The sequence below is a fragment of the Octopus bimaculoides genome, chromosome 5 (assembly GCF_001194135.2).
Source record: "Octopus bimaculoides isolate UCB-OBI-ISO-001 chromosome 5, ASM119413v2, whole genome shotgun sequence".
Taxonomy (NCBI): domain Eukaryota; kingdom Metazoa; phylum Mollusca; class Cephalopoda; order Octopoda; family Octopodidae; genus Octopus; species Octopus bimaculoides.
In genome coordinates this window covers 31,471,358-31,480,059 of record NC_068985.1, presented here as the reverse complement: position 1 = coordinate 31,480,059, position 8,702 = coordinate 31,471,358, and the positions used below count along the sequence as shown (strand labels likewise).

General features: G+C 33.2%; 1 protein-coding gene across 2 annotated transcripts in view; it reads right to left on the bottom strand.

Moving 5' to 3' along the window:
- Nucleotides 1–710: 710 nt before the first annotated feature.
- LOC106867873 (nuclear factor NF-kappa-B p100 subunit) overlaps nucleotides 711–8,702 on the bottom strand; it is a 29,147-nt gene continuing 21,155 nt past the window's right edge. For both annotated transcript variants that reach the window (XR_001409192.2, XM_014912933.2), the window contains one exon: nucleotides 711–8,702. This exon is cut by the window's right edge. The gene's annotated coding sequence lies outside the window, so the exon portion shown is untranslated.

The window sequence follows — 8,702 nt, the reverse complement described above, 5'->3', positions numbered from 1 at the left end:
CTTCTAGCCTGGAAACAGATTAACTACTCTCTTCCATTCATGACATGAGATTTGTCATGGTTCTATGAAATTTCTACCTGCTTCAGTTTTCTAAAAATATGATGTCATGTAGAGTGGGGTCCCCTTCTTAATTCCAATGCAAAGTTTTGCTAGCATGATAGAAGTTATTCAAACCTAAACACTAACTATAATGTTCAGAGGTCTATTCTTAGTTCGTTGAAGCACTACTTCATTCCATTGATGTATTATCCTGTTTACACAACCAGCCATGAAACATGTTTGTGGTTTATTCCAAAGTCCCAATGGAATTAGCAAATTAGTTGTTCTATCAAATATAATATTCAAATATGTTAAGATAGCTTTTATAACTTCAGACACTGCTCTCTCTCACACACACACTTCAGCAATAGTGTCATACAATATTACTCTATACTGGTTATTCATATATTGGTCACTGAGACATCTAAAACTTACAGATTTCATTCTTCACAACTCACACTCTCTAATATCTTAATATTTCACCACAAGGATTTAGAGATGCTGTATTTTTTGCTACCATTATGATGGGCTACATTTTTTTTTCTGTAACTGGTTGTCTTTTGAAAATGTAACAAAATGCAGTTATTTCCATTTTATTAAAAGTTACATGTGTACATTCTGAAAAATATACAATACAAATAAAGGGGAAAATGAAAGAAGAAATCTGAACATTATGAAATAAAACAAATATATATGAAATTTTATTTGATATATTTGGGAATTGTTTAGTATTTAGAATAATTTGGAATTGATTTCCATTTGAATTATATTTATTTAATGGAACAGTAAATGCAGAAAAAGTAAATCTTTTAAAAATCAACTGCCTTTAATTAAAGTTCATTTGTGTCCATTGTGTTAATGTTAATAAATATTTAAAGTGACTATTCCATAATAAGAACTTCTTGACAAAAAGGTCAATTTCACATAAAATTTAAAATAAAACATGTTAGATTGCTTTCAATTTCTTGTGGATAAGTTTTGTACATGAGGGAATATAAAAATAGTGCTCTTGTTGGATTAGAATAACTCATTCATTTAAGAATAAAAGCAAAATAACTTCAATGCAAAATATATAAGTATCAACCAAACTGCACACCGTGTATTACTAGAGTAGCAAAATAAAGTGGATTATGAAGGAATCAAAGCCATATGTATTTTGAATCACTGGAAATTAGGACCACGAGACCCTTTTCCACAGTTTAGGATGTGGATTAAAGCAGCTTGTTTCATTGTTATTTTACAAGTCGTTAAGATTTATTCACCTTTCCTTCTTTCCTCCAAAGACTATAAACTTCATATAAATTAATTCTCTATCTGAAACAAATGCTAAGGCAGTGAGCCAGCAGAATCATTAGAGCAGTGGAAATAATGCTTTGCAGGTATTTGCTGAGTCTTCATATTGTGAGTTCAAATCCTTCCAAGATTATAAAATAAAATACCTATCTAGTACTGGGATTGATGGTATCAACAACCCTCTTCACAAGACTGTTGGCCAAGTATCTAAATGAGAAACCATATATGAAAAATAGCTGTTGTTTGCATTACTCCAACACATTGGTTTCAACCAACTAGATCAAAGTCACTATCCTATGGTTGTTCAATTAATGTTCTTTTCAGGATTATAACGAACGAACGAGAGCACAATAATAATAATACAGCGAGGCAACAAATATCTTATGTATAAATACAATTATAAGTAACGCTAAAGTTTCCAGCCAAGAAAATATAAAGTCCAAGGGAAATAACTCCAAAATAATAGCTTCTAATACAAGCACAAAGCCTGAAATTTGGGAGAAGCCTTGACCAGTACTTTATTTTATTGACTATGAAAAGATGAAATGCAAAGTTTTGAACTCAGAACATGAAAACAAATACTGCAAGGCATTTTGTCTGATGACCTATCCTCAAAAGTAATAACTGCATCTAATATACACACTAGTATAGGTTTCAATTGAGTACATGTTTTTGTACTAATTAAATAAGTCAGATAGATAGAGATACAATTTACAAAAATATAAACTGAAGCAACTTGTTAAGGGTGCAGGAATAGATGTGAGGTTAAGAAACTACCGACACAACCACATGATTCTGATTTTGCAGTAATTAGGACGTCTTCTCCCATAACTTTGAATTGATAGCTACAGCAGATATATGAGATGTGTGCGGCTAGGACTAAATAATGTTTTATTTGTCCATTATATTTCTCAAATTTATGTACAGTTTTACACAATATAGATAAAAAGTATTTTCTATAAATTCAGATATATTAAAATTCTTGTAACAAGTCTAAAAAAATATAGGTTGATCAGTTTGTTTTTTTTCAGTCACTTTATAAATGAAAGGTTGTATTGTTAAACTTCAAGCTTTCATAAAATATGAACAGTTGGATGAAATCAATGAGATTGTAGTAGTTTAATAGTTTGTATGACAAGTTTGAGAGTAAGATGTATAAAGTATGCTTCCAACATAAGGGGCATTGATAATGCCTCAATCATTGTTTGTATATGTCATAATTCAGACACAAAAGAACAAATATTTCACACTTGTATGGGTTTTTTGTTATAGTGTATTCTATATTTCAATCAGTTTTGTCCAACCCATGTCAGCTTTGAAAAGTAAACATTAAAATGATGACAATGATGGCAACAATAAAATTAACAATGAAGAAATCCATGACTATGACCCAGAAATCTATCATAGTTCAAGTAACTGCTTATCCCAAATATACATATATATATATATAATATTTTATGTTGGCCCTAGATGGGAAAGAAACGTTCCATTTTAAACTGGAAATACTAAAATAACAAGATAGAGTTCACTTTGAACAGTTGTAAGTAAGGTTAATAGTTGAATGAAAAATATAGACAAAAAAAAGGGAGAGTTACAAATTGATGTGACATCACAGAGATATGACTAAAGTTCATTGCTAATGCACTCTTCATGGTAATGGCTATTGTACTTCCTAACACCAATACTTGACCATCAAATAGAAACGGATAAAAGTTATTAATGCAAAACTTAAGAAAACACTAAGAGCACAACACATTACTGTGTCCGCTCCACTCTAAGCACCCAGCCTATTTATCTCCCTTGCTTCATCACCTCTGTCTCATCTCTCAAATCCCACACAAAATACTACAGCCAGCCCTTCTTTCTTTGAAACTGTTAGTCTCTGGAAGCCCCTAACCACTCACACTTTTCTAGCAAACACTGACCCACAGCTGTTGAAGCTGACTATGAATCAGGTGGGGTGGAGACTGCAAAGATAATAAGCATCGATTCCATATTGTAATAAATGTATTTTCTAAATAAAGAGGACTGAAACATGTCTTGATATATAAACTATTATTAGTTGTAGTACACCTAAGCAGCACTGTTTACAATAAGCCTGTTATTATTATGAAACTAGTAAATCAGTATTCCTGAGCCAAGTTACTATTCAAAGAATTTTGCAAAACTGCTTAACTCCTTCCTGGAGAAATATTTTGGAGAAAACATTTTATTTTCAGACGAACTTTTTTTAATCAGACAAGCTTGCACTCTCATCTGATGTATTCAAGCTTCTAATAGAAGTTTCATACTCATCGTCATCTTCTGAGCTCAACATCTGAACGTAATTTGTGAAAATTCGTTTGTGGTTGCTTTTGAAATTATATGTTTTAGACGAGTTTACTCATTGCACTCCGAAAAAGACAAATTGGGTGAAGACAAGTTAACTCATCTTTGCCGGGTAAGGGGTTACGGAAAATTATGCAGGAGTAAAAGTAGTGGGCTAATAATCATATTATTAGAAGTTCAAACTAGGCAACAACCATTATGATGTATTACCATGAGAAAGTACATATTTCTTGCTTATCTGCCCACCTTCTTTGTTTTTTTTTTTTAAGTGCCAGCTAGAAGGAGGGAAGGACTATATGCATGATCTTTACAGGCTCTAAAAGTCTACAGACTGATTTGGTTAATATTCTGCTGGAACAATTGCAAGTTAACATCTGTTAGAAAAACATAGCTGGGTCAGGAATTCCAGTTGGTTGATGTCCTAAGGTAGAAGGATTGGAGTAAGTGGTTACTGTGGAACTTGTGGGAGAAGGTAAAGGATGGGTGCCAAGAAGAGGAGAGACAAATGTGGCCAGTAAGTTTGAAAGAAAGTGGTAAGCAGTTACTAGCTAATTTTGATAAGATAGGACTAGTGTAATAGTAGTAGTAGTTGTAGTAGTAATAGTCAAAAAGATAGTGAGGTGGTCTCCAATCAGAGCTAATTGGGAGACACACAACAAAAAACACATGCTCTGAAAATGATTAATTTTACAAAAAATATAACTTGAAAATGAAAAATTAAGAAGACAAGTAAAATATAAGCAAAGATAAAAAATCTAAATACAAATAAAGATGTAAAAATAAAACACAAATATAAATAAACATGTAAAAGCAAAAATACTTTTAAAAGTCATCTTTAAACTAAGTTTCAAGCAGAAGTATGTAACAACAGAAGTGGAGGATGGTATGGTAAAGTAGAGAATGCCAAGACTTCAATAATAATTTATTTCATCTAACCTTTTACTGAATCAGCACAATGCTTTTTCTTACAGTCACTTATATTATTGATGACTAAGGAATGAAAACCAGAGTCAAAAGGTCTTAAACTTGTACATCAGAAAATATGCAACTAAAAATATTTCAAGGCATTTGATTTGGTGGTAGATTGTCTTGGTAAAAGTGGCACCAATAATGGTTTCTTAGCTTTCAAAGAAAAACTGAAACCATTGTTATTTACTTCTACAGTCATAAAAATGATATATCTAGAATTGTTTAATGAATAATTAATTGGGAGACATTACCCAGATGCAAGTTAATACTGACATGCTTAAAATAGAAATATATATGGTGACAGGAAAGAAAAAAGTCAATGATTAATATTACACTACAATTTTCCAAAAACATGCTAGGCATCTTTTTGGCCTTACTCTGATTTCCTCAGCAAAGTATAGTGATGAAGAAATCAATAAATAGACAAGATTATACATTGATTGGCAAAGGAAATTACAAATACATTTTTTAGAAAATGGATAATGCAGCAACATGATAATGGATAATGTCAGCAAATTTAAAACAGGGAATATTAAAAAAGTTAGCTAGAAAAAACAATATAGTGATATCTTCCAAGGATAGTAGGGGAGACAATTTCACACGTTTTCAGTCTTATTCTGAAAAAGTGATGAATCACTTAATATATGAGTGTATGTGTGCATATACCTACATATATATTCACCACATATGCGATTACACCTACATACCATCTTCCCCTACAACATATATTTGCATGCTTTCTCACACTCCCATACCACCACAAACACTTCCACACAGCATTTCTGTACACAGATAGCCTCCTGTATATGCACACACCATTTCTCCTCTTAAAGAACAGCATTCACCGAACCACTTTTCCACACACATCTTCTTTTATATGTTTTCTTTCTTCTGATGAAGGACTAGTGTCTAAAACATCAAGGACCTTTCTTTTCTTTTTAAGTGTTACATTAATACATTTGCTAGAAATTGTCCCTCCTGTGTTGTTTCTTTTGTGTTCATTGCCTTCACATATATGTATATAGTTAAAGCAAATAAACAAACAAGAGGACGTGCACGTGGAATGTATTAGTTTGACACTCAGTAAAAAAAGAGAGCTTTTGATGTTTCAAGCATAGCTCTTCATCAGAAAGGGAAAAGTCCAAAAGGAGGAAAATCACCAATAGAATGTGTGTAGTTACATTGCTGCAGTGCCCAGAAGTGAAAAGAGATAAAGTGGTTTTTTGGGACAGGAGAATGTGAAGATGGCCAGTGTATGTGTGTGCGTGGGAATATCTGTGTTTATGTGAGTGATGTATGTATAAGGGTGTGAGTCAACATGCAGCTTGGTGGCTGATATTCAATTCAGTCAAGAGGTGAGATGAGGTGAAAAGTGTGAGTGGGTGGGTGTGGCTATGTATGTTTGCATGTGCATATGAGTGCATGTGTATATACATGTGCATATGTGAAGTCGTATATGGACATATGTGCATGTGTGCTTGGTCATGAGAGGCTATGTGCATATCAGTGTATACCTGCATGTATATATGTGCATATGAGTGTACGAGAGGTGAAATGACAAGTGTGTGTTGGTGTTGTTGTTTGTATGTGTTTGTGTGCATGTATGTGTGTGTGTGTACATACATATTTATGTATGTATATAGACACACACACAATGTGTACATATATTTGCTTCATTCTTATAACTTTTTTCCGTGCTAGCTTGAGTTAGGTGACTGTTATTGAAGATTTTATTTTACAGCTGGATGCCATTCCTGTCACCAACCCTGTTTTTCAAGAAGGGGTTGTCGTTTCACAATTCTTCAAAGGTACAAAGCCAGTGGACAATTTGGTGATATGGCCGTACATGTATATATACATACATACGTGTGTGTGTGTATGTTACAAATGACAAAAGAAAATGTATGATGAAATTTATTTAACCATTGGAAAATTCAAATATCACAACAAATTGTTTCATATGCAAAGATAAGGAGGTTTTTTATGAGTACCACTGGATTAGTTGAATCCATATATTGTGACTTAAATATATATATGAAATATTTGTTTTTAATAGAACTCAAACTAGCTAAAGCTATAAATATAGTATGTAAATATTAGGTTAAAAAACCCTTGGATAAAAAAGCCAAAGCCTATACACAGGACTCAAACCCACATTTTCTGTAGATATAACTAACATTCTACCATTGTACCAAGAAATGGTAGAATGTTGATCCAACCAGTTTTCTCCATCCATTTTAGAAGTTTTGTTGCTACCAGCAAGAATTCTGTGTTGTGTCTGTCATAATTTAGTAACTTTGAAACAAATGACTTATGGGGATCTCTCTGTAGTGGGTGTGATGACTAAGCTTTATAACTAATTGTAGTTCTTCGCTATCAATTGAAAAGAAGTAGTTTGGGTACTATAGCAACATTCTGCACTATATACAATGACATCCAGTGTCTCCTGTTGTATATATTAATGAAATAGATACCAATTTCAAGCATGTTACTGCATAAAATATACAAACCTCATTAAGCAGTACCTTGAAAATATAAAAAAAATAAATCCTATACATTATATATCTTTCATCCTATGACGGGGGACACAATGCAACAACGGATTGCTGACTGTAGACCAGTGCACATTTTAGGAGGAAAACCTGAAATTTATCTACTCTCTCCCCACAAGACCAACCTTAAGTTTGCTGGTGAGCATGACTTAGACATTATTATCAACAATGATCTATGTTGGACACACCAAATTTTTAAAATCATTAAAGAAAGCAGAAAATACCATAGCATCATTCAGTAAGACCATTGTTAGCTGCTTACCAGCTATATATAGCTATGGTACATCCACATTTAGAGTTTGCATTTCCAGTCTGCAACTCCCATTTTATCCAGAATACCAATCTACCAGAAGCTGTTCAGAGACATGCAATCACATGAATACTCTCCATCAGTTACTTACCATATCTTGAACATCTTGCTTTTCTAGCCTTCAACACACTAAAGCTTCAACATCCAGCAGCTGATTTGGTAGAAGCCCACAAGATTAATCACCATCTTTCCAACAATAACTTTGGTCACCTTTTTTAATTCAATATCTCTATCATCTGTGGACATGCTTATAAAATACAGAAAACAGTGCAGCACCCATGATTTTTGGAAACATTTTTTCATGCTCAGTATTGATGAAACACGCAATAAACTATCTGCATTAGTTATTCATTGTCAAAACATTGTATCCTTCAGAAATACCATGCTTCCTAAAATTTCAGCATTATTCCTCATGTGGCTATACAACCTTTTTCTTTACCTTTTTCACTGTTTTGTCTCTGTTCATGTGTTTTAGCCTGTGTCCTATGCATGCACTTTTGACTATCACTGCTGACTTGTTTGGGGATTAACATGATCTTAGTGAGTTAGTTTTCTTATCTACACAGTAGAGTGTTACTTTCGAATTTTATTCAAAATGTTGTTGAAGCTTTGATAGAACTGATATCACAAGTTAAGTGTAATAATCAGTTCTCTCAAATTTTCATCAAGTAAGAAAAATAAACTCACAAAGATCACATTAGTCCTAAAACAAGATGAATTCAGTTCCAATCTTATAACTATAGCATCTTCAGTAATAGGACTGTGTCTCTAAGACTGTCCAATAATAGGACTGTATAGCCATTATTATTATTATTGGCGAGCTGGCAGAATCATTAGCATGCCAGGTGAAATGCTTAGCAGTATTTCGTCTGTTTCCAAGTTCTGAGTTCAAATTCCATCAAAGTTAACTTTGCCTTTCATTCTTTTGGGGTCAGAAAAATAAGTACCAGTTGAATACTGGGGTCAATGTAATCAACTACCCCCTCCTCCAAACTTTCAGGCCTTGTGCCTATAATATAAAGGGTCATCGGCGTCGGCAGAATCATTAGCACACTAGCCAAAATGCTTAGTGGGATTTCGTCTGCCTTTACATTCTGAGTTAAAATTCCACCAAGGTCAACTTGGTCTTTCATCCTTACGGGGTCAATGTAATTGATTCACTCCCTCCACTGAACTAGCTGACCATAGGTCAAAATTTGAAACCATTATTA